The 26,755-nt window shown below is 41.0% G+C and overlaps 1 protein-coding gene and 1 long non-coding RNA gene across 9 annotated transcripts in view; one reads left to right on the top strand and one right to left on the bottom strand.

Moving 5' to 3' along the window:
* LOC122489637 overlaps positions 1–17,917 on the bottom strand; it is a 28,222-nt gene extending 10,305 nt beyond the window's left edge. Inside the window, exon 1 of the long non-coding RNA XR_006298962.1 lies at positions 17,811–17,917. This is a non-coding gene — a long non-coding RNA (uncharacterized LOC122489637). The remainder of the gene's footprint in view (positions 1–17,810) is intronic.
* Positions 17,610–26,755, top strand: part of KLHL31 (kelch like family member 31) — a 129,943-nt gene continuing 120,797 nt past the window's right edge. For 7 of the 8 annotated variants that reach the window (XR_006298955.1, XR_006298958.1, XR_006298959.1 and 4 more), the window contains exon 1: positions 17,780–17,893. The gene's annotated coding sequence lies outside the window, so the exon portion shown is untranslated. Of the gene's footprint in view, positions 17,894–26,755 lie in introns of all 8 variants that reach the window. The other variant, XR_006298957.1, reaches the window with a different exon arrangement.

Below are 26,755 nucleotides of genomic sequence, written 5' to 3'. Positions count from 1 at the left end.
ATGAAAGCGATCATTCCTCTGTCTGCCTGCTCTCACTGCCTACACTCAACACTCAGGCTGCTAGTCTGAGGAACTCTCCAGAAGGCCCTTTCTTGGTGGTCCTTCTTAAGAAGACTCTAGGCCAGCTCCCTCACATGAATCCAAACAACAAACCAGAAAAACTCACCTCCTTGTCCCAATGTTGGTGAAAGAACAGCTTAGAGTTCTAGCCATAAGAGCTTGTCAACACCTAGGGTCTCCAAGTACAGTTGTACAGATTATATACATTGTCATCTGTGTGGATGGCACCTTACAGTTGTGCAGTGTACCATCTGAACAGTCATCCTCAGAGTCACTAGCTCGCTGAAACCCAGAGAACACACATCAAGCTTAGGTGACTGCCTCAAAGCCTTTTTCACTTGGATTGGGAAGTGATAAAGCACACCTCTCCCCCTACTAAATTAAAGGGGAAATGTCACAGCTCTCCAAGAACTTTCTCCATAAGAATCCTCTCTCTTTGATCCTCTTTATTCTCCTCTTCAACTTCCTAGCCCCATCTTAAATTACTTCTAAGGGTCACAAAAACAGGATTTTTTTGACCACCTGGTTTACATAGGACACTTTGGAGTATGAGTTTATTGTTTGTTCTTATACCTTCCTTCAAACAGGACAGAAATTGCTCTTGTTACACCTTTAATTGACTTTTAAAACTAATTGACCAAGAGAGTGCCTGGGTGGCTCAGTCGGCTAAGCATCCAACTTTAGCCCAGGTCATGATCTCATGGGCCCTGAGTTTGAGGCCCCATTTCAGATCCTCTGTACCCTGTCTCTCTGCCCCTTTCTTGCTTACTGTGTTCTGTGTGTGTGTGTGTGTGTGTGTGTGTGTGTCTCAAAAATAAGTAAACATTTTGGGTGCCTGGTGGCTCAGTTGGTTAAGCACCCAACTTTAGCTCAGGTCATGATGTCACAGGTCATGAGTTGGAGCCCCCACTTTGGATCCTCTGTCCCCCTGTCTCTCTGCCCCTCTGTCACTTGCATGTGCTCTCTCTCTCTCTCAAAAATAAGTAAACACTTGGGGCACCTGGGCGGCTCAGTCAGTGAAGCACCCAACTTCAGCTCAAGTCATGATCTCACAGTTCGTGGGTTTGACCCCCACATTGGGATCTGTGCTGACAGCTCAGAGCCTGGAGCCTGCTTCAGATTCTGTGTCTCCCTCTCTCTCTGCCCCTCCCACACTGGCACTCTGTCTCTCTCTCAAAAGTAAAAAATAAACATTAAAAAAATTTTTTAATAAGTTAACATTTAAAGAAAAAACAAAACAATAATTGACCAACTGTGGACCCAATGGCTGTTGTACATGGAAACACTTTATGCAGGAGGATGCGCCAACAGAAGGGAATCAGGCATTCAGTGAACTTTCACAGAAAGGCTTTTTTCCATGAGCACAATTTACATTAGCCTTGAAACATCTGCCAGACCAAATCTAAGTGGAAGGGTACGGGAGCCAGAGAGGGGTCCTATTGGTGGAGAGATTGACACTGAATATCCATATTCACTCAAATTATGTTATCATGTCTGTGAAAACTTGGTCTGGCAAACATCAAAAAGACACAAGAACGGGATAATCTTAGCCTCTTTTCCTGCTTTAGAAGTTAGAATGATTGTTTAAGAGATATCAGGTGAAATATTTCCTAATTTGTGTCATGAAACAGCCTTAAACCCTATCAAAAGACTATGGCTGTGGGGCGCCTGGGTGGCTCAGTTGGTAGAGCATCTGACTTCAGCTCAGGTTGTGATCCCACAGTTTGAGTTTGAGCCCCATATCTGGCTCGCTGCTGTCAGTGTGGAGCTCACTTCTGATTCTCTGTCTCCCTCTCTCTCTGCACCTCCCCCCCACTCAAAAATAATAAAAATAAATTAAAAGGACTATGGCCATAAATCCCATAGGATGATACACTGCTCAAGAATGCAGTTGCTGAAGCCATGAGAGGTAGCCCTCCAGGTCCACACTCATGGGCTCAGCCATGTTTTCCACAGCAGAGGACTAAGCTAGCATGGTCCTGATGGGTGTCACCCCAGTCCCATGCTTCTCCAGACCTAGCCTTTGCCATTATGAGATCAAAACTGAGGCCAGACCCCCACTTCCCTCCTGCTGAGTTCTTCTTTGGGACCTTGTCATTGGGTCAGCCTTGTACGTTACAGTTTTCAAGGTCAGCACTGAAAGAAGCAAATTTCCTTCAAGCCCCTTTAACTGCGGTGAAACTATGTGGCCACTAGGTGGATAGGATGCCTTGTTAATGACCCTGATGCCCAAAGACACTGCAGAGTAGGAGTTGCAAAACATGTGTTTTTTGTTTTGTTGCCATGGGCAATGTTGAAAACAAATTAGTTACCAACATTTAGAGATTAGGATATATCACATGAAAAGGTGATTTTTTTTTCTTGTCTTGAAATTAGAATCTCTCTCAACATACTGGGCCTAAATTCCTAAATGTCAACAGATAACTAAAACATTGTTTCCTGATACCCTGTGATAATAAACACATTTGATCTCCGAGGTTCATGGGTTCAAGTCCTGCATCGGGCTCTATGCTGACAGCTCAGAGCCTGGAGCCTGCTTTGGATTCTGTGTCTCCCCTCTCTCTGCCCCTCCCCCATTCACTCTCTCTCTCTCTCTCTCTCTCTCTCTCTCTCTCAAAAGGAAAAAAATAAACATTAAAAAATTTTTTTAAATAAATAAATAAAAAGTTTATCCTAAAAGTAAAAGCTAAGGGCACCTGAGTGGCACAGTCAGTTAAGCAACTGACTCTTGATTTTGGCTCACGTCATGATCCCACGATTCGTCAGTTTGAGCCCCACTTCAGCACAGAGCCTGCTTGGGATTCTCTCTCTCCCTCTGTCTCAAAATAAATAAATAAACTTAAAAAAAAGTAAAAGCTACACTTGAAATTCTCTTTAAGGTCTTATGAATTGCACTGCAATTTCCTCTGCCCATTGGAGAAACACATTTTAATGGAGTCCTTTACCTGACTCACCCAGAAAATACCTCCAAAGCCTTCAGGACCATGCCAAACATGATCTCCTGTGCTGAAACGTCACCAGCTTCTGGGGCTGCTTCCCTGTGCTTCCATTATACCTAAGTCTAGTTAGTCTTTTTCTGATGATGTAATCATCATTCATCTCCCCAACCAGACTGTGAGCAATTTGAGAAAAAAAAAAAAAAAAAAAGGTAATAATTTACAGGGCATTCCTAGCAGCTGAGCTATAATGTCTGATTAATGCTTATTTAATAGTGCATCATCCTTCAGGTCTCAGATTAGATATCATTTCTATGAAGAAAACTTCCAACATTTCCTGACACAACTGACTTTACCAGAACCCCTGTTATGCTTCTCCAAATATGGCCAACTTCTCGTTCACAGCACCCGTTACAATGGTAGTTCATTGTTTGGTGGGAGTTATTTGTTTGTCAGGGCCTTCCACACCAGATTCGTGAGGCTGAGCCTATGTCTTCTGGTTCCTCAGTGTATTCACCCATCTGCCTAGTACAGTGCCCAGCAGCTATTCTCAAGTGGTTGCATGGCCCATGCATAGTCATCAGGGTCATGAGTATCCAGCATAACAGTTCTGCCACTGCCCCCGTGCTCCTGTCTGCTGTCACCATCTGTAAGTCCCAGGGGAAAGGGCCCCTGCCTTCTTTTCCTCACCATTATGGCTCCAGTCCAATGCCTAGTTCAATGTCTGTGTCTGGAGCACCACATATGCCTATCCCTTGCTCCAGTCACCACCTCAGCCCCCAGTTCTGTGCAAACTTTCACCTACATTGTGCAGGTAAAATCTGTCAGTACCTCACTGGCCCAAGGTGTGGAATCCTGGGAGAACCCACTTGACTCACAAGAATACACAAGCCAGAAGCCAGGGTGTTAGTGCCTGTGGGGCCACTCTTGGTCAGTGGACAGTTATATGAGATCCATTTCAGAAAGCTTCTCAAGAGATCCAGGGGGCTGAGGCACAGCAGCCCACGGTGCTAGGCAACTTCTTAATGCATCCTTGTGCTGTCTTCTCTCTGTTCTTTTTCAGTCCTCTGGCCTCTCACTCTTCCCTGCAATCACTTCCCAAATACACCTCCCATTGAGGCATACCTATACAGGTGTATATAGGCTCTGCTCTCAGGGAAATCCAGGGAAACATATGATGCAACAATTTGTTGTTGAATGAATGAATGACCCAGTGAATGAACAAGACCTTAACCATTGTGGATGCATGAGTGTAACTGGGTCTCCAAAAATATCATGAATGATCATTTGCATTCATTACCACTCCTAAGAATAGAATTACCTCCAACAGATAGAAGATGTTATCCCAAAGAATGTCTTTAAAAGAATAGACTCTAAAAGAATAGACTTTAAAAAGCAAGAAGGGACTAGTTGGTGGTTGCCAAGGACTGGAGGGAGGGGGGGATAGGGAGTTATTTTTAATGGAATTAAAATTATTTTAAGGGCACCTGGATGGCTCAGTTGGTTAAGTGCCCGACTTTGGCTCAGGTCATAATCTCACTGCTTGTGAGTTCAAGCCCCACGTTGGGCTCTGTGCTGACGGCTCAAAGCCTGGAGCTTGCTTTGGATTCTGTGTCTCCCCCCTCTCTGCCTCTTCCCTGCTTTCTCTCACTCTCTTTCCCTCTCAAAAATAAATAAACCTTAAAAATTAAAAAAAATAAAATAAAATTATTTTAGGAGAATTAACAGAATTTCAGTTTGGAAGATGAAAAAGTTCTGGAGATGGCGGGAGGTGATGGCTGCACCACAGTGCAAAGATACTCAACACCACTAAAATGTACACCTAAAAACGGTTAAAATGATGCATTTTGTTATGCATACTTTACCATAATAAATAATTATAATAAAAATTATAAGTATAATAAGGTTATAATGATAAAAAACACATTGGACACTAACAAATAGTAGGAAATAAACACCAATGTTGCTACCTGTGATATGGGAGTGGGATTTTAAAATATACACTGTTTAGTTTCCAATTTTCTCCACTGCTATTCTACTGCATTCCTCACCTGACAGTGGTGATGACCGTGCTATTCTTCTTGAGATGGCCCCAAAACATTAATATACATATTTTAGCTAACATTAAATTCTGAGTACAAAAGGAGACTTATTAAGTAGCCTGCTTGTCTTTAATGATGATAATTTAACGATGATAATGGAAAAATTTTTGTTTTGTTCTCTTCCATTTCACTTTTGTTAGGACTTAATTTTGACAGGAGGTAAAAATGAGACTCTAACCCCTGGTATGGCTTGCTTTTCTAAAGGATATGCTTGTAACATATATTATACTTTTATATAAAACATGAACATTAAACAAAGTAGTGCTTTCACTTTTTATGAAAATAAAGCTAACCCTCATTAATTACCTCCTTAATCTCCTTATCACTTCCCATTATTATTATTATTATTATTATATATTTTGTTATCATTGATTCTCCATTAACATCCGTGTTCCTTTTTTAAGGTAATCACACTTTCCTTCTCCACAATTTTGGGTTTAACTAAGACCATTTACCCCCAAACTTAGTGATCAGTGTGTGCATTCCATATGCATTCTGCTACTACTAGGTAACAGGATTCTGGGATTTCAACCCACTTTCATCACAGCCACCATTTCTGTTCTGGAGCAAGTTGCTGTATCTTGCTTCTGACCGACTTTTCAGAAATAGTATAAGACCACATAAGAAAAGTTGGAAGTCCCTAGGAATTCCTATACGCATTTTCTAACGTTATTCTGTGGAACACTTGTGCCACAGGGTAGTCCCATGAAAATAGGTTTTGATCAAATATATATGAGAAAAGGCTACATGTTTATTCTCCTTTTAGAGACTAACAATGCACAATAAGTGTTTTAAAGGGTCTAAGAAGTCCTTCACTAGAAGGAAGGAAGGAAGGAAGGAAGGAAGGAAGGAAGGAAGGAAGGAAGGAAGGAAGAAGGGGAAAGAAAGGAAAAGGGGAAAGAAAGGAAAAGAAAGGGGGAAAGAAAAGAAAAAAAAAACAAAAGAAAAGAAAAGCAGTCATTTATCTTTGCTGATAAATGAATAAATACCCGGCTACTGAAATTTTTCTTTTATGTAACACCAATCTTAACATCCCTTGGAACAAAGTTTCTACAGAACATACTTTGGGTTTTACATAAATAAAAGTAGCTAATTCTAGGTGGGGAGAGCAGGGAGAGTGAAAATATCTTCTTGGTGTCATGGAGAATTCCCTGTTACTGAAAAACTATAAATGGTTTAAGTGACCCCTTGCTGAGGATATTCTAGTCTAATCTCAAACCTGAAGAAGTCACTTCTACAAAGTTGCTTCTAATTTTAGAATGGTAGACAATTAGACAATGAACTATGATATGAAGCTCTTCGTGGCAAACTCAATTGCCTACCATGACTAAGGAGAAATGAGAAAACCATCCAGGATAAGTGCCGGGCAAACCCCATGTGGGCAATGGAAACTGATGCATTGGGGGCATATGCCCTAATGGGTGCAGTCACCACTCAGCTTCAGCTGTTGTTCTCACGTAGATGGATGGGCCCAGTATCGCTAGATTGTATGACTGTTCATGAAACCACCTTTCTATGGAAATTGTTCTATGCAGCAAGATATTGTTCTGTGAAAACCTCTTTATTTAAAACTATTGGCTCAGGGGCACCTGGGTTGCTCAGCTGGTTGAGCATCCGACTTCAGCTCAGGTCATGATCTCACAGTTCATGAGCTCAAGCCCCACATCAGCCTCGCTGCTGTCAGCGCAGAGCCTGCTTCGGATCCTCTGTTTCCCCTGTCTCTCTGCCCCTTCCTCGCTTGAGCTCTCTCTCTCTCTCTCAAAAATAAATATACATTTATTTGAAAAATATATTAGCAGGGTGCCTAGATGGCTCAGTCAGTTAAGCGGCCAACTTCAGCTCAGGTCATGGACTCACAGTTGGTGAGTTCAAGCCCTACATTGGGCTCAACGCTGACAGCTCAGAGCCTGGAGACTGCTTCAGATTCTGTGTCTCCCTCTTTCTCTGCCCCTCCGCCACTTGTGCTATATCTCTCAAAAATAAATAAGCATTAAAAAAAGAAGTTTAAAAAATATATTAGTCCAATAAAATAAAAAACAAAAAACACTGTAAAGGCTAAATTTGGTCCACAGGACAACTGTCTTGAGTCCTCTCACAATGGTGCTCAGAAATGAGTGCCCCTACCCCATGATGTAAAACTGAGGATTTGGGAAGTCCTGTGTCACATTTTCATCAGTTTGCCTCCATCCTGATCAATCCGCCACCTCTTGCTGTGAATGTCTTTTTTACTGCCTGGGAACCAACTTGATTGGAATATGTGAAGAAAGAATGAATATGCATTGAGTGAGGATGTGGAGGGTCCTCCTAAGTGGAAACAATAAGGAACCTATAACATCTGAGTTTTGATCATCTTATTCTTTCCAGCTGTTTTCCACATAGCGTGGAGTCACTGTGTTGCCCGAGAGGACTCAGGGACAGCCATCAAGCTTTCAAAAGATAATTTTAATCAATTTTTCTGTTCAGAAATAGCTTTTGCAATTTAAAGCTGTTTTAAGATAACATATAATTGATCTCAACTTGCATAAACACAAGCCACTATGGTTTCAAAATTTTATGATGGCTGGCCTTCTTTAAAGGGGGAGGGGCAGGAATGAAATATGATAGATTTAACTTTACCGAAAAGGCCTCACATCTCTCCTTTCAACTTCTTTAAATCTTCCAGAATGATATCACTCTTGATCATGGTGAGGCAAAGGAAAAATATTTTAGTAGAAGAGCTAGATGGGAAAAAAGAAGAGCATGGCAGGAAGGACAGAATGAGGCCATCACTTGTCTAGCGCATTGAATGGAAGGGGCTTTTAGTCTTTCAATTACCTTTTGAAGGTAATTTGACGATGCGACTAATGAGAAACTAATCTTTGGCATCTTTTTTAATCTTGTTTCAATCTTGTTTAATTCCAGGGATAGTGGGTCATTAATGCAAGCAAATGGATCATCCCTAGGGTGACAAGCTTTCTTGAGCACTGACCATGTACCAGGCATCATACTGATATAGAAGTTAAAGAAAAAAAAAAAAAAAAAAGACCTTGTCCTCTAAGATGTCCCAGGTCAGGGAGGAGAAAACCACATTAATATAATGTAGTAAGTGCCACAAGAGACAGCTATATCCATGGCATCACAGGACCATGGAAGGAGGCACCTAACACAACTTGGGCAGAAGAGGAAGAAGACAGGTCGGGGAAGGAGTCTACAAGAAGAAGGTAAATGATGAAGAAACACCACTCAACACTTGGGAATAAAGAAAATTATATCATTTTAACTCACGATGGCCGGGAAAGCAAATTCCCTAAATAAGGGGCTTCTACGTTTTAGATGACTCTTCAATAGTGCCAAACCAAAGTGAGTGTTAGTCCTCAGCTTTCATACGTAGATTGTTTTTATTATTTGATGTCTAAAAGCAACCCTCAGTGACTGTACGCTTGCAATCATCGGAGAAGCATGCCGTATATTTTGAAAACTGTCATACTTTTTTTTTTAATTTTTTTTGAATGTTTTATTTATTTTTGACAGAGAGAGACAGAGCATGAGTGGGGGAGGGTCAGAGAGAGGGAGACACAGAATCCGAAGCAGGCTCCAGGCTCTGAGCCATCAGCACAGAGCCCGAAGCGGGGCTTGAACTCACGGACTGTGAGATCGTGACCTGAGCCAAAGTCAGACGCTCAACTGACTGAGCCACTCAGGCGCCCCAAAACTGTCCTACTTTTAGAAGTGCTTGCAGTGAATATGTTTTCTCCTTTACAAGTGTGTCTTTATACCAAAACAGAACTGCCACCTTTAAAATGTCACAACAGAGCATGTGGCTTGTAAATGTCCTCTTACATCAAGAACCTCTTAACTATACTGAGCACAGTCCATGCGCAATTGGCATCTGTAGAGGCTTTTGGAATGGGCTGCATACATTCATGAATCAGCTATAGTATCCATGAAAGTTTTTACTTCATTGATTGACCTCATGTTTATCTTCCAAAAGTAAGAGTTCAATGGGACCTTTGAACGCCTCTATGCTTGACTTACCTAGCCAATGTTTTCTGCATAAAACCTATGTGTTTACAATAATGAAATAGATCCCTTTGTGTCACCTTGAAAAGGCAATGCTTCATGTCTATTATCTGAAAATTCTTGGCATAGGAACCCGGCTCCGCCTGTTCCATTTGTTTTAGAGAGTCACTAACAGATCCTCTTTCAAAGATTTACTCCCACAATAAAGATGAGAAACTATCTGTTGTCCCCTGTGACTGATCCCTGAGCTAGTCCTTCTTAGTGATGACAAATAGATTAACACAGGTGAGACCCTGATGTCAGATGACATCTCCAAGCCTTTCTGATATTTAAATAAAATTGGCTTCACCTTTCTAAGTCACAGCCATGCCCTCACCAGGATTTCGGGGAATTACCCAGGGACCTAGGCTCACGTATGTCACCTGTGACTCCAAGTAACTGCTCACCTCCTCACAGCTCATCTCCATAACTCTCCTGTCATTTTTACTCTGCGCCAATGCAGGTGACTTTTCTATGATTTCCACTGAAAACACCCACCCAGAACATTACGTAGAGCAGCCTTTACTCAAACTTTTGTGCCATGGAGAGTATTTACAGTGCAGAAATACAAACTGCTGAGAATGAATCATTAGGCACCTTTGTTGTTACAGGTACATCAGCCACCCTGCATCAGAAATGGCTCCATTTCTGACTCGTGCCCCCACCACCTGCAGACTACAGCTCACATCTCCTAACTCAGCCCTTCTCCCTCAAGACTTCCACCGGCTCTGTGCTCCCCTGCTTCCAGGCTGCCCTCTCTGAGTTTCCCCCCTCAAGTCCCCCCATTTCATTATACCGAGGAGCTGAGCTCCTGGGCCTGTCAGCTGAGTAATTAAAGAGGAAAGAAATGCACTGAAAGGATACTGTGGAGCCCACAGACTCACTCCTGACCGGCCAGAGAAACAGGCCAGAGAGAGGAAGAGAACAAACAAAGCCTCTGCAGCTGGAGCCACAGCGGAGAGCCCCAGACACCACAGCCCCCACAGAACAGTAGAAGCCATGGCAGGAAGTCCGAAAACCCCTAGATCTGGACGCAGAGGCCACCACTGGCCCCACTGCCAGTTCTGCTGTGGCAGACAGATGTTGCTGATGAGGCTCAGCCATTCCCCACCGCCCCCCTCGGGCCAGAACAGCTTCCTCTCTGCCCTGCTTCTTTGCGTCATTAGCTCCCAATTTCTAATCTGGGGTGCAGGCATCTGATGAACCAAACCCGTGACTTATGCCCATCCATGCCATAGCTGACAAATTAAGCATCTGGCTTCTTGGCTTTTATGGCAGAGACAGACTCTGCTTGCCACCCAACCTCATACAGTAGAAAATAAGTATACAACCATCAGAAAGGGGTTCACACGTCCAGCAGCCAGAAGTAAAAAGTGTTAGTGTCACTTTCTATCACCTGTTTGCCTCCTGGCCTTTTTGGCTCCTTGATGACTCTGCACAACCAAAGACTTACTATAGCCTTGCCTTTGCTAAACAAAGGGCAATCTTCTCCAGCCTCACTGTCTAGGATGCAAAACCTGTCAGTTTTGTTCTCTCAAACTTTCCTGTCTTCTGCCTGAACTGAAACTGAATATTTCTGGGAACCTAAATTTTAGAAGCTGAAGGTCATGCTTAAACTCTTCTCAGGCTACTGTTTAAGATGACAGGTCATGATTTCTTTTCCAGGTCCCACTTAAAGAAAAACTTTAAGACCACTTCTGTCCCTAAAGTTCAGTTTTTATTTTGAATAGTTTCTAGTACCTCTTGAGATCATAACAGAAGGAGTAATTATAAGAATAAGAGATACCCTGTTGACTCCCAGAGGCTGCATCTTCCTTCCAACTTTTCTTTATACCTGCACTGTCCATGTATGCAGTGCCTAATACTAACATTGGGCACTTGAAATAAGGCAAATCCAAATGTCAGCACTTGAAATGTACTGAAAGTATAAAAGATTTTGAGCACTTAGTATTTACTTAGAATGTAAAATATCTCATAATTTTATATCAATTGTCTATTGAAACAATATTATAGATATATTGAGTTCAGTAAAATATATTATTAAATTAATGTCATCTGTTCCCTTTTTCTAATTTCTAAAGCAACTCTTAGAACATTTAAACTTACATATGCTTACATAATGCTTACATTACACTGTTTTGCACTCTGAAATGCACCTGTATTTTTAAATTAATTCCAGTATAGTTAACATACAGTGTATTAGTTTCAGGTGTACAATATAGTGATTCAGCAATTCCATATATTAGTGTCATCAAGATGAGTGTGCTCTGAATCCCCTTCACCTGTTTTACCAATCCCCCCCCCACCCCGCCAACTCCCCTCTGGTAACCATCTGTTTGTTCTCTATAGTTAAAAGACTGGGTTTGGGGAGTTTTTTTAGTTTGTCTCTTTCCCCCCCCTTATTTGTTTTGTTTCTTAAATTCCACACATGAATGAAATCATATGGCATTTGTGTTTCTCTTAACTGACTTATTTCACTTAGCATTATACTCTCTAGATCTATCCATGTTGTTTGTAAGGGGCAGGATTTCATTCTTTTTTTATGGCTGAATAATACTCCATGGGGTGTGTGTGTGTGTGTGTGTGTGTGTGTCTTTTGTGTGTGTGTGTCTTTTGGGTGTTGAGTTGTATCAGTTTTTTTTATATATTTTGAATACTAACCCTTTATTGGATATGTCATTTACAAAAATCTCCTCCCATTTAGTAGTCTGCCTTTTAGTTTTGTTGTTTGTTTCCTGCACTCTGCAGAAACTTTTTATTTTACTGTAATCTCAATAGTTTATTTTTGCTTTTATCTTCTTGCCTCAGGAGACATATCTAGAAAGATGTTATTATGGCCAATGTCAGATAAATTGCTGCCTGTGCTCCATACTAGGATTTTTATGGTTTCAGGTTTCACATTTGGGTCTTTAATCCTTTTTGAGTTTATTGTTGAGTATGGTATAAGAAAGTGGTCCGGTTTCATTCTTTTGCATGTGGCTCTCCAGTTTTCCCAGCACCATCTGTTGACGAGATTGTCTTTCCCCCATTGTATATCCTTTCCTCCTTTGTTGAAGATTAATTGACCATATAGTTGTGGGTTTCTTTCTGGGCTTTCTATTCTGCTCCATCGATCTATGTGTCTATTTTTGTCCCAATACCATACCATTTTGACTACTACAGCTTTTTTTATATGAAATTTGTCAAATTGGTTTCCATACGACACCCAGTGCTCATCCCAACAGGTGCCTTCCTCCATGCCCATCACCTACCCTCCCCTCTCTCCCCCCCCCCCATCAACCCTCAGTTTATTCTCAGTTTTTAAGAGTCTCTTATGGTTTGGCTGTCTCCCTCTCTTTTTTTTCATTCCCCTCCCCCATGGTCTTCTGTTAAGTTTCTGTTGCTGTTTCTGTTAAGGATCCATATATGAGTGAACACATATGGTATCTGTCTTTCTCTGTATGACTTATTTCACTTAGCATAACACTCTCCAGTTCCATCCATGTTGCTACAAAAGGCCATCTTTCATTTTTTATCATTGCCATGTAGTATTCCATTGTGATTATAAACCACAATTTCTTTATCCATTCATCAGTTGATGGACATTTAGGCTCTTTCCATAATTTGGCTATTGTTGAAAGTGCTGCTATAAACATTGGGGTACAAGTGCCTAGAAATCTGGGACTGTGATAACTCCAATTTTGTGTTTCTTTTTCAAGATTGCTTTGGCTATTCAGGGCCTTTTGTGATCCATACAAATTTTAGGATTGTTGGTTCTAGTTCTGTGAAAAATGCTGCTGGTATGCACCTGTAATTTTCAGTCAATGAGCATGTAGCCCATTCTATGCCTGCATACTACAAAATGAAAAAAAGCCTTTGAGACTCAGTTATAACTGAGAATACTCTTCTAAAATTCTTTTGCATGAACAAACCCAAAATTTATTCATCACTCATTTAGCACTTTTCTAAATTAAGTAATCAATTAACCAATTATTGAGCACTAGTATGTGTCAAATGCTGTGTTGTTGGTTGGGACTAGAGTTATACACAAATCAGATACAGTCATAGTTTCATGCAAAATGAAGTGATTAAAAGCATGGGCCATGGAGCCTGACCATGTGGGTCTAAATTATGGTTCCATCCCTTACCAGCATGTGCTCTAGGATAAGTTAAGAGTTCTTCACTTTTTTAATCTATAAAACATGAATCCTAGCTGGTAAAAATGTTGTAAGGATTATGTTAGCTTATCCATGAAAGGTACATGGAAGGGTTAGTTACCTACTGCTGCATAACTTAGCAGCTTGAAACAATACACATTTATTATCTCACAGTTTCAGTAGATCAGAGACCCAAGCTTAACTGTGAAATCACAGTACTGCACAAAGTACTGCACGGTTTGATTACTAAGTCATTAGCTGATAAGCAAACCTCACAGAGCAGCTTCATGTCAGCCAAGGCCACACACAACTGTGTACAACACATTTGAACTGACAGATTCTGACATGTTAAAAATACAACATCGGTGCACATTGGGGATCCCTGGTGCCAGAAACAAAGGTGACAGAAGGAAAAAAACTAGTCCTTAGTAGTTTTCTCCTCCTTGATTTTAACTGAAGCACTCTCTCAAGCTTTGACCAACATACAGAGCTTGATTTCCAGGCTAATGGCTTTGGCCAGGGGTCATGGCAGTGTTAACTGCCTGCTGGTGCTTATCCAGGATATTTGCCAAGGTTGAGTCTCATCTGAAGGCTCAACTGAAGAAGGATCCACTTGGAAGTTCATGCAGGGGTGTTGGCAGGATTCACATCTTTGGGGGAATGTTGGACTAAGGGCTTCATTTTCTAGAGGCTGTTCCTTGCCTGGGTATTTCAGATGTTGCACTGAGCTTCATTAAAGACAAGAATAGAGAAAGTCTTCTTTTAATGTGGAAATATGAATCTCTTGCAATCTAGTCATAGAAATCATAGTCCCTCAACTTTGAGGTATTCTATTGTTTAGAAGTAAGTTGCTGAAAGCTAAGAGATTATTTAATGCTATGAATCCCAGGAGGCAGAGATCATTTGGGGACCATCGTAGAAGCTACCTACCACAGTTATCTGGTACAGAGTAAGTGCATGCTAGCTTTTGTTATTTATGGCACTTCTGGTCCAATGAGGGGTTGTTGAACTGTGAAGTGGAAGGGGAAATAGATGGTACCTTGGGAGCAAGTATGATGACTTAAGGCCAGAGAGAGAGGTGGTATATTTGAGGTACTTGGAGAGGACTGGCTTTGCTAGAGCATGAAGATATTGTAGAGGAAAACAAGGATCAGGTGGCTGAAAGGCAATGTAAGCCAGAGAGAGATTTGGGACTTTATCCTGAGGAAATGGAAAGCTATTGAATTTTCTGCAGGGAAGTTACATGACCAGATTTGAAAATATAACTTTGGTTACATTGTGTTAAGGACAGATTGGAGAGAAGCAAGAGTAGACACAGGAAAGCCATTTTGGGGGACTTCATAATGGTTCAAGTGAGAGGTGATGATAGCCAGGGCCATAATGGCAGCAGTGGGAAATATATGACAGATATGTAATAATAGGACATGGTGAATTTTAAGATGTGGATACAGGGGTGCAGGGTGGTGAGGAAGAGGCAAATGATGATCCCAAGTTCACCCTTTATAGAACTAGATGAGTGATGGCTTGTATACTACCAAAGGCAATATTGTAGAAAGAACATATTTTGAGGGAAAAGATGGCTTTAATCCTGGAAATAATGAATTTTAAGGAGCCTGTGAGATATCTAAGGATGTCTGAGATCATCTGCCAAATGCAGCTTTGAGGATTGAAGAGAGTCGAGGACAGCTCCGAAGCACTTTGATCTTCAAAAGTTGCACAGAAGATCTTCTTCAAGAAAAGGAAAATGAGAATAAAAGACCAGAGAAATTGGAGAAGAGTCAAAACCAATAGGAAGAAAAAAATTTTAGTAGAAGTGATTGGTCAACTGTGTGGAATAATTCAGAAAGGTCAGGCTCTGACAAATGTCCAAAAAACTAGTTACTCAGGGTTATTTATGACCTTGGCACTAGCACTTTGGTAGAAGGGCAAACAGGGAAACTTAGTTGGATTGATTTGGGGAGAAAATGGGAAGCAACATGATAGAGGCTACAGATATAAATACACACAATACATCTGAGAAGGTTGCCTATAAAGAAGTGAAGAGAAATATGGCATTATCTGGAGAAAATATGGACAAAATTGAAAGCTTTGTTTTGTTGCACTTGTTTTAAATAGAAGAGTTTGTGTACCATTAAATATAGGTAGAAATTGGCCAGCAGAAATGGGGGTGGGGGGTACAGGAGAGTAGGAAGAATTGATACAGCAAGGTTCCTGAGCAGATGGCTATGTCTGTAACCCAAAGCACCAGCAGAGGGGTTTAGAAGGAGGGGCTGTTCCATTTTAACAAGGCAAAGAAAGAAAGGTTGTGGACTTCGTCCTGGTGGATTTGGTATTGAACATTGAATGTGTTCTGATAGAATGGCTTCTACTGCCTTTTTAACAAACCCTTTTCCTTCAGATGTTGAGTAGCCCAAGCATTCTAAATCCTCGCTACTCCAAGTGTGGCCCTGGGACCAGCAATATCAGCATTACCTGTGAGCTTGTTAGAAAAACAGAATCAGGGCACCAGGGTGGCTCAGTGGGTTGAGTGTCCGACTTCAGCTTAGGTCATGATCTCACAGTCAGTGAGTTCCAGCCCGGCATCGGGCTCTGTGCTGACAGCTCAGAGCCTGGAGCGTGCTTCAGATTCTGTGTCTCCCTCTCTCTCTGCTCCTCCCCTGCTTGCACTCTATCTCTCTCTGTCTCTCAAAAATAAACGTTAAAAAGAAAAGAAAAACAGAATCTCGGGCCCCACCCCAGGCCTACCTTATCAAAACTGATTTTTAACAAGGTTCCCAGGTCATTCCTTCTTACTTCTTGAAGGACCTTTCCATAATCATGTAAGTATCATCATAAATACTGATATAAGCTGATTTTTATCATTCTACTAAGGTGACAGTTGAATGCCCTGGCCCTTGACTGCATCAAGGAGGTGGAAACAGGAAGGATCACATGGAAGTGGTCCTCTATTAGCTTTATGTAAACCATAGAATAAAGAACTTCTTTGATTTATTTCTGACACATTCGAAGCTGAAGATCTATGGGTGAAAACAAAGAATTAAAAAAAAAAATCAAAATAGTTTCCCATTCTAAAAAAGCTGAATGGAATTTAAGTAGAAGTGGTAACTAAGATTCTAACCAGTGAGCTGAGAGGTGACAGGAGGACTAAGCCCAGTACCTACAGAAATCATAGAATCATAGAGTTGGAAAGATATCAGACGTGATCTAGTGCAAGGGCCAGCCAGAGCGATAGTCCCTCCTACCTCACCCAATCCTATAGCTTCTTTTATTTCCCCGCTTCCCCTCATAAGGAACTGGCTCCTTTTCATCATTAGGATCCTTTTTCATCATTAGAACCCAGTTGTTACCGGAATTTTCCTTTCTTATTTTTAATATTTCCCTGGACTTCCACCCATAGGGCCCAAATTTGGCCTTGTTAGGTTGCAAGAATTTTTACTGAATCCCCTTGTTGCACAACAACCCCCAAAACACTTGACACAGGAGTTTCATCTATCCTAAGTCCTCTCTCGATACTTTGCTTCAGACTGGCCCAATATGCACAGTTTCTGAAGTTCTCTTCATTCCAGACATTTCCTTCAGGATGCAGAATAATTTCCCAGTGTGCCAAGGGGCAAAGCAATGCCTAACACATCACCTGAGTAATGAAGACTAATTTAGAACATTAATTTTCCCTGATCCATTTCTCCATTATTACAGCCTAATATCACATTAATGCTTCACAGCCGTTTCACACTCTTGGTGTCTATTAAAAGCTTGTGGTCAATTGTAATCCTCTGATTTTTTTTTCACAGGAAGTGCTGCCAAAGTGGACATCTTTCCACCTGCCTGTATGCCAGAGTGTGTGTTCATCGCAGACCTCCCTGTGCATCACTGCAGAGTCAGGGACTGGTCGCAAACCTCACTCTGTTCAACTATACCATGACCGTAATGATGTCGATATCACATGTGAGGTATCAAAGAACACACCTTGTCCTCCTAAACATGTGCTCCTCTTCTAAAGAACAACCTATTTATAAACTCGGGCTTTGGGGAGGACCTGAGGTGACCAGGCTATTTACCGTTCTAGAAGCTAATTTGTGATTCACAGCCTTCCCTTCTTCTTACCAAGGGTGCCTTCCCCGTCCCTGCTTCCAATAATTAAATACCCAGCTAATTAATTTCCTTTCCTCACACCCAGGGTGACTGACTCTTGACTTTTTTTTTTAAACTACTGAGCAGGTCAAGAAACCCAACCCCTCCCCAGCAACCAGAGCCCCGCCTCTGCCCCAGGAGGCTGAGAGTTGAAGGCCAAGGGGGGGGGGGGGGGACGGATGGGGGGGGTCCCCTCCTACTCCAGGCCAGTCTGGCTGAGGAGCTCAAGCTCTGACGCCTCATTTGGTTGGAAGGCCAAGGGTCACTCTAAAAATTGCTGCTGCTGGGACTTTGTCAGGTGGCTGCTGGTGGCTCCCCACCGCATTTTCCTTCTCCCTCCCTCCCTCCCTCTCTCTCTCTCTTTCCACAGATTGCTTCCCAAGAGGAGCCTGCTGCTGAAAACTCACCATCACACGTCTGGACGCCACTTTGCACAGGAGGGTAAGGAGCTGGGGCCACGCTCTCCAATTCCTGTCTTCTAGATTCGAGGGTGCGTATGGGTGTGTGGGTGCGAGAGGGTGGCGGCGACCACATGCTCCCGGCTCCGGAGCAATTCACTGACTGCCGTCTACAGCGGGCGGTATTGTTCTGTGCCTGTGCCCGAAGGGGAATTGGGAGCCAGAAAACATTTTCTTGAAATGTAAGGAATGCCATAGATTAGGAGAATGCCTAGGGATAGAAATGCATAAGAGGGATGCCTTTAAATAGTAAAATTGCTAGTCGTTTCTATTAATAATTTTAAATCTCTAAAGCCTAATGTATTTTTTTTCTTCCTCTCTATTTTATAAAGAAAGGAGGGACAAAGTAACATTCTTAGGTTTGGTTCACAAGGTTTAGAATTCCCTCTTCATTTTGATCAGGAACCATGTAAACATTTAGTACCTGATCCATTTAGATGAAATACAGTCCGTTTCAACTCAGTTGGTAGCACAAAAGTCAGATAAACTCTTTGAATTCCCAGAAATATTCCTACTGGCAAGATAGAAACTCCCCCTATGAAAAGAAAGTATTGTTGACTGAACCGTAAGACAAGTTTTTGTTCCCGATGTACACATATGGCTATGCTGATTATACGTTTTAGGTTAGAAACGAAACGGTAAAGTGGAAAACCCCCCCTCAAGTCCAACTTAACTTAAAATGGCAAGCAGCAGAGGCTGGAGTGTTTCTATTCCAGGAGTCAGTCCTGATGAGCTTGGACAGATGCAGCCACAGGAATGTGACAGGACAGGGAGAAGGCGCAGCTGATTCGCCCCTTTGGCAAGGACACATTCTGGGATCCCAGCTCATTCTGGCATGAGAGTGACAGTGACACTTTAGCACACATGGCTTTTCAGCTTGCCCCATGTGGAGTCTCTCCCAGGAGGCAAGGGTGGAGGGCAGCAGAAAAGAGAATGTTCTTAAATATAAAGTGACAATTCTTTTCTATAGTCAGCTCTAGAAGATTTTCACTTGAGAGCTGTATCAGGCCGGGACACAGTGTAATTCTTTCACAGTGACTTGCCCACTCCTTGAAGACAGTAGAATTTTGTGACTATTTCTTGTCTGACCATTCTCAGCCCAATGGTTCTGGGTCTATTTTGGGTTACGGGCCCTTTTCAGAAGATTTCATGAAATCTCTAAGCCCACTCTACAGAAAAACACAAACACACAGGCGTAACATGTTTCATAATATTCCAGAAATTTTCATGGAATTCACGGACTCACTTGAAACCTTAGCCAGAGCAAGGTTTCCAGATAAAATACAGGATACCCAAACTACATTTGAATTTCAGATAAACCACCCAGTTTTTTGTATAAGTATGTCCCAAATATTTCAGGGGATATACTTATTCTAAAATATGATTCAAGGTTTATCTGAAATTCAAATTTAACTGGACATCTCGTATTTTTATTTGCTAAATCTGTAAATCTCCTGTCCCAGTTGGTTTATCTGTGTCTGATAAAATTGATTGTAGGGTTCTGAAAAACCATATTGAGGGGAGAAAAGATATGGGACCAGACTTTGACAATTCTGGCAGCCAAAGCCAGATGTTTCACCTTAACTCTCTGTAAACTTTTAGAACTGAGAGGTACACATGTCCTCATTTGATGGATGATTGAAGTGAATTCCTACTCGGTTGAGGTTTTGCCATACTTCTATTAGATGGTTAGAGCAAAAAGATCACCAAAACTCAATTTCCAGTTCTGTGACAACCAAAGAGACATTAATCTGAATAATTACATTTCCAACCAGTCCCACAACCCGTATACATACAAAAGTCTAAGAAGAGATTTCAACAAAACCAAAACCAAACATTTTAGTACTAGTTCCTTCCATCCTGTGTGCGGTCTTAGTGAGTGGAATTACAATCAACTCTGCGTATGGTTTCTGTATCCTTTACACATAAAAGCCAGGCGCAATTCTCTAGCTAAGTTAAACCATATGGAATTAATGCTTGTTTTTAAACAAAAATTGATAATTTCATATTCATCCCAACACATAATAAAAGGAAGTGCTTTATTCTCTGATCAACACATTCCTGTAGGATCTCCTTGAACCTATTTCTGTTTTGGCTTACCCAACCGATTAGAGTTTTATATCTTTACTACCCGTAACAGGATTAAGAAATCCACAGGCTCTGTTCCTCCTCAAATTTATTTTACATTCAAAAAGGCATTTCCTTTATTTTAGTGTTTGGAGTTTTTATAACTCCATTTCGTGTTCTCTGTATCCAAATTTTTATCTTAGAACGTTGGTTCTGACTCACTTAGTCTGTGTCTTCCCATGCTGGAAAGAGCTAACTTTTCAACCTGCTACAGAGTTTAGCCTACCCTGGGTCTAAGAGAGGTGAGTATAGGGGTCAGGACTCAATCTGGGTTTGAATCTGTGCTCCACTGCACACTACATACTTGTGTGACCTTGATACGTTTTTAAACTCTCTCTGAACCTTAATTTCTTCATTGGTAAAATGAACATAATATACCCTATCTTTTAGGATTTCAGTGATGCTTAAATTAAAAAAAAAAAAGTCACATCAAGTATTTAACCCAGGGCTCAGCACACAGTAAGGTCTCAATTAATAAATGCTAGCTATATAATTATTTTGAACAGACATGGAGGTAACAGTTTACATTTAATACATAGTGTAGATTCATGCTTGGTGGTTTATACTTAGGAATTAATTATGAATGTACTTAAATTTGGCAAATACGAAAGAGGATGAAAACTGTGATGGCTCACATGACTGTTGCCATGTGTTCATCAGATGTTGAATACATGACACCATCGTAGTAGAAATGACACAAGAGCCAAGATCTGCAGTGGACAATGGGAGGAAAGTGTGGAATTGCATCTCTAGTACCCTTCTACCTAGTTTCTAATGGGCAGCCCTTCCGGGGGACCCAAGAGGCTGCTCCGGGTAATATTGGACAGAGCAGAGATAGAAGGAGGGAGGCTATGGTGTCCATCACCAGAAAAAGAGAATTTTCTGGGGTTTCTGCACAGAATGAAGGCATAGTTTGGAAGTATAGCAAGCTTTCTATAACCCTCTGCACCCTGTGCAGTCTTTCACCCAAAAAGAGAAGGGAAAGGAAAGGATTTGCAGTGCCTTCCGTTATACTTAGCTGTTCATCCCATTACACAACCTCTTCTGCTGTAACTAACTGGACCAGTTCCTCTTTCCAGTGAGTCCTACTATGGTAGGGGCTGTGTGAAAACTGCAAGTCCTAACTGTCTCAGGGAGCATGTGTGGTTCTTCCTTTCTTTGATCCTGGAGTGGTGGTGGGGAGGCCCACAGCTTCCTAGAGCCCCCCTGGGTAGGGAGGGAGAATCAAGCCTGTTGTGCTTTAAGAACAACAGAGAAACAGTCTTGAAACTCTCCCAGCCTAGGACACCTCAGCAAGGCTGTGCTTATCACCATCTAGACCATGAGCCCAGTCAAAGCCTTCCTAACCTCCCTCTATGGTAACCATGGTCATTGCCCTGCCAAGAAGCCTGGACAATGTCTCAGCAGCTTGACCACAGGACACTCACTCAGTTAAAAAAAGAGAAAAGAGCTTTAAAAAAAATAACAGTAATTAAAACCCTCATCCAACTGTGAGTTAATATATAATTGAATCAATGAAAGCGGAATGCTTTCAAAATTTATTGCTTAATTTCTAGGTTATACTCTAGATTACATATGAACATATGTATGCAACTCATTCGTAAAACATCTGTTCCTCACAACCACGTTGTGGGGCTGTCACTGTGACCATCATCAACCATCACTTACAGTATGACCCAGGACACACAGTGAACATTTGTATAATTGTAGAAGAAACACTAAAGAGTTCCTGTACAAATTGTTCCTGAATATATGTTTGCATATGACCTGAGTGACTGAGCATTTGCATTTGCAGTGACTGAGTAATATATTCTGTAAATATTCAGTTCTTTCTGATCATTCGTTGTACAATCAGCTTGGAAGCCCAGCGCCATGACGGAATGAGCAAATAGCAGTGGATTAAATTGTTCCACTTTACCTTCACACATCTGCTCCTTAGGCTGCCCTTTTACAACTCCCTTCCTTTCAAGCTGTCCTTGCTCTTCATTTAAATGTGACTGTGAAAGAATGATGGTCGGTCACGTGGCACAGTGAGTGTATATGTGTGTGTGTGTGCACACATACACCCACTGTAACATCCCTGTGCCTGTACTCCCCAGCAAGGCCCCAGGGTGAGGGATCTGTAGAGTTTGTTGGAGGCTTGTCTGTCTGCCTGATGAGAATGGAGCCTCTTGGGTTTTGATCTGCCATAATGAGAAAGCTAGTCTTCTCTGCAGTAGGGCCCTGAGTAGCTGCCCTTACCACTCTTACTGACCTGTAATCCTCCTCGAATTGAGAAAAGCAGTGGCCAGAGCCCCATGCAGGGCCAATAGGAATTAGAGGAGCAGGCCCAGCGGAAAAGCATCTGTTGGGATACAGGAGCCCGTGAACATCTCTGCAGCCTAGAGGCCATCATCAGAGCTTTGCCCAGCTTCAGAGCAGTGACTGACCCTCAGAGTCCTGTGAGGAGTCTTTAGGGTCCTTATTGGAGGAACATAGCCCACACTAAGAACACCTGGCCAGGTGGATACACAGCCTCACCTCCAAGGTGCACACCTAGAAAAACGATGTAGTGGCAGCTCTAGTACAGAATGAGTGAATATGTGAGCATGTCTGGGAAAATATGGCCACTAGGAAGTTGAAGGCAAGCTCTGGTTTCAGTAGTCTTTTATAGTCTCCTGACGACTTCTCTCCCTCTAACTCGCCTAGAGAGAGCTTAAGAAGCCAGTTACCTGGATTTTGAGGGCTCTAAAAGACCTCTCTTATTTTAAAAATGTACATATTAAAATGTTACCTAGAATATTAATTAAGTGATGCCTGGGTGGCTCAACCAGTCAGGCGTGTGACTTCGGCTCAGGTCATGATCTCGAGGTTTGTGAGTTTGAGCCCTGTGTCAGACTCTGTGCTGATGGCTCAGAGCCTGGAACCTATTCGGATTCCGTGTCTCCCTCTCTCTCTGCCCGTCCCCTGCTTGCGCTCTCTCTCTTTCAAAAATAAATAAACATTTAAAAAATGTCAACAAAGAGCATGTTTTAAAAACAAATTAAATATAAAATAAAATAAAATAAAATAAAATAAAATAAAATAAAATAAAATAAAATTTTAATTAATAGGGGCACCTGGCTGCCTCAGTCAGTAGAGCACGCAACTCTTGATCTTGGGGTTGTGGCTTTGAGCCCATGTTGGGTATAGAGATTACTTAAAAATAAAATGTTTTTAAAATATTAATTATACTAAATTAATTGAACTGATTAATATTATTTAAAATATCATTTAAATAATAAAATTATATATACATAATAAACAGCTGACCCTTGAGCAACATGGGGGTTAGGGGAGCCAAACCCCTGCACACTCAAAAATCTGCGTATAGCTTTTGACTCCCCCAAAACTTAACTACTGATCACAAGGACCATAAGACATCACGTTTTGCTGCCATAAAAAATTTCCTGGAGAGACAGACTGTTTATGCAGAGGTGATTAGGGTCAGGCAGCGTGTTAAGAGAATATTTGCAACTCTTGAGCTCACTGTAGTAGCAACAGGAGGGCGCTGCAAAATTATTGCAATTAATTTTATGCAGTTATGACTTAATTCTGCATCTTTATGTTTGTTTACGTTTCTCTCAACTACAAATGGTGCCACACATGGTCTGTGTTTGTATGTGTATGTTTTCATAAATTTTAAATTGTTTATGATAGGTTTGTGTGTATCTTATGATAGCAGATGATAAAATAGACTAGTATCTACATACATTTTATGCATTCATGACGTACCAGACTTTTTAATTTTTTCACTATTTCTAGATTATATGGTTTGTCTGCAAGTGTTTTCAATAATTGCAAATCTCCAAAAAAACCTCCAATGTATTTATTGAAAAAACCTGTGTGGAAGTTCAGTCCAAGAGTCAACTGTACATATACATGTACATATATGAAAGATAGATATGTCTATATCTATATCTATATCTATATCTATATCTATATCTATATCTAAAGGAAATTAAAAGTGGCAGCAGGAGATAAGAGACGGAGGCCTGGAAGAACTTTTACTGATTTCACTAGGGCCTCAGGTCATCTTCTTCTCCCTTCCTGGAGATTTCTTAATCCTTCTTGATCACATACTAATTTATCGAGTTCAGACCCTTCCCAGAATCCAACAACCTTTATGTTTTGGCCTAATATGCCTGCCCACCTATCCCTCATGACAGCCATCTGAGTCTGCATGTACCATGCTGAGTCATGCCTCCCTGCTTCAGCATGAGGCATTTCCTCTACTACTAACTGATCTTCTCTGCACCCACCCCCCCACCCACTCCTCTTAAAAACCCTTTGTTTTGTACCAGGACCAGCAAAACCTATTATCTGCAAACCCTCCCATCCCAACACCACTTCACCAAAATAACCCTTGTATTTGAATCCTTAGGCCCAGTCTTACAGGTTCAATCTGTTTCATGTAATTTTGTGTTGCTACATAACCGATAACCAAATGTCCCAAGCCTTCTAAATTTCTAGGGTTACCTTTATCCTTCATATCAAAATAAAAATAATCTGCTCCTCATACTGCATAAATGCACAAATTCCATTTCTCTCCCTGCTTCTCTCCCTGGAAGCAGGTTGCTGTTTGCCATTTCCCATTCTGGGTCCCTGTGTATGCTTGTCCCCTGCTCCTCATGATTGCTTTTCCATAATGTGGCATCTTTCTCTGATTCGCTTCACTTCAAGGCCTAAACAAGTTACTTTCCTATTCCCAAAGACCCACAACACAATGTTGTTGATTTTTATGAAAATGATTGAAATTTTTTGAATGCTCACTTTTTGCTAGATACTCAGCTGAGTGCTGTATAGGCATTAATTTCTCATTACGTTTTCATTTGCAACCTTGCAGGCAGGCACTATTATTATCTTCACTTTAAAGACAAGTCAGTGGAGACTCTAAGAGGTTAGGTAATCTATGGTGAGTCTTACTTTGGATTAGTAGCAGAGCTGTATTTATATCACATTTCATTATCATTTAGTTTGAAATATTATCTAATTTCTCTTGTGACTTCTTCTTTGACACATGGATTATTTAGAAGTATACTGTTTAATTTCCAAATAATGGTGGTTTTTCTAGATTATTGTTACTAATTTCTAAATTTAATTCCAGTATGATCAGAGAATGTACTCCGTATGGCTTCAGTGCCTTTAAATTTACTGAGACATGTTTTGGGGTCCAGCATAGGGTCTGATCTGTCTTGGTGAAAGTACCATGTGCACCTGAGGAGAATTTGTATTCTGCAGTTGTTGGGTGTAATGTCATAGAAATATCAGTTAAGTCAAGGTGATTAATAATATTGTTCAGGTAATCTATACCTTTACTGATTTCTTTGCCTAGTAGTTCTCTTAGTGTCTGGGAGTTATTAATATTTTCAAGTATAATTGAGGAATTTCCCATTTCTCCTTTTAATTCTGTCACTTGTTTTGCGTCACGTAACTTTGAAAGTCTGTTATTGGGGCGCCTGGGTGGCTCAGTCGGTTAAGCCTCCGACTTCGGCTTAGGTCATGATGTCATGGTCCGTGAGTTCGAGCCCCGCGTTGGGCTCTGTGCTGACAGCTCAGAGCCTGGAGCCCGTTTCAGATTCTTTGTCTCCTTCTCTCTCTCTCTGACCCTCCCCTGTTCATGCTCTGTCTCTCTCTGTCTCAAAAATAAATAAACGTTAAAAAAAAATTTTTTTAATAAATAAATAAATAAAAAGAAAGTCTGTTATTTGCACATATATGTTTATATTTGTTATATTCTCATGATGATTTGACCTTCTTATCATTATGAAATTCCCTCTTTGCCAATGGTAATTGTTTTTTTATCGAAATCTATTTCACCTGATATTAACATATCCACTCCAGTCTTCTTATGTCTATTATTTCTATAGTAAATCTTTTTGTACCCATTTATTTTTTACCTATCTGTGTCTTTATATTTATAGTGAGTCTCTTGTAGACAGCATATATTTGGGTCTTACTCTTGCTTTTCTTATCCATTCTGAGAATCTGTGTCTGTTAACTATAATGTTCTACCCACTGACATTTAATATAATTAGTAATATAATTGGATTTAGGTTTACCATTAAATTACTTAGCGGGGGTTTTGTCCCCTCTAATTTTTGTCTCTCTGCTCCAACTTCCCTGCCTTCTTTTGAATTCCATTTAATCTATTGCTCTTTCAGCTATACTTGGCATTCTTTTTTTTAATGTTTTTATTTATTTTTGAGAGAGAGAGAGAGTACAAACAGGGGAGGGGCAGAGAAAGGGGGGTACAGGGGTTCTGAAGTGGGCTTCATGTTGACAGCAGGGAGCCCAATGCAGGGCTCAAACTCACAAACTGTGAGATCATGAGCGAAAGTCGGACACTTAACCAACTGAGCCACCCAGGCGCCTCGTACTCTGCATTCTTTAAGTGGTTATTCTAGGGCTTTGCTGTCCAATACCATGGTCATCAGTCACATGTGACTATTAAACACTTTAAGTGTAGCTAGTCCAAAATGAGCTGCACTGTAAGTATAAAATACACCTTGCATTTTGAAGACTTGGGGTGAATGAAGAATGTAAAATATCACATTAATAATTTTATACCAATTACATAGTGAAATAATATTTTGCATGTATATGGTTGAATAAATTATATTATTAAAATTAATTTCACTTGTTTCTTTTTAACATTTTAATGTCACTACTGGAAATTCTTTAATTGCATGTGTGACTCATGTTACATTTCTATTGGACAGCACTACTCTAGAGATTACAATATGCAA

Source organism: Prionailurus bengalensis, chromosome B2 (genome assembly GCF_016509475.1).
Source record: "Prionailurus bengalensis isolate Pbe53 chromosome B2, Fcat_Pben_1.1_paternal_pri, whole genome shotgun sequence".
Taxonomy (NCBI): domain Eukaryota; kingdom Metazoa; phylum Chordata; class Mammalia; order Carnivora; family Felidae; genus Prionailurus; species Prionailurus bengalensis.
This window is presented reverse-complemented; position numbering and strand designations above follow the sequence as displayed.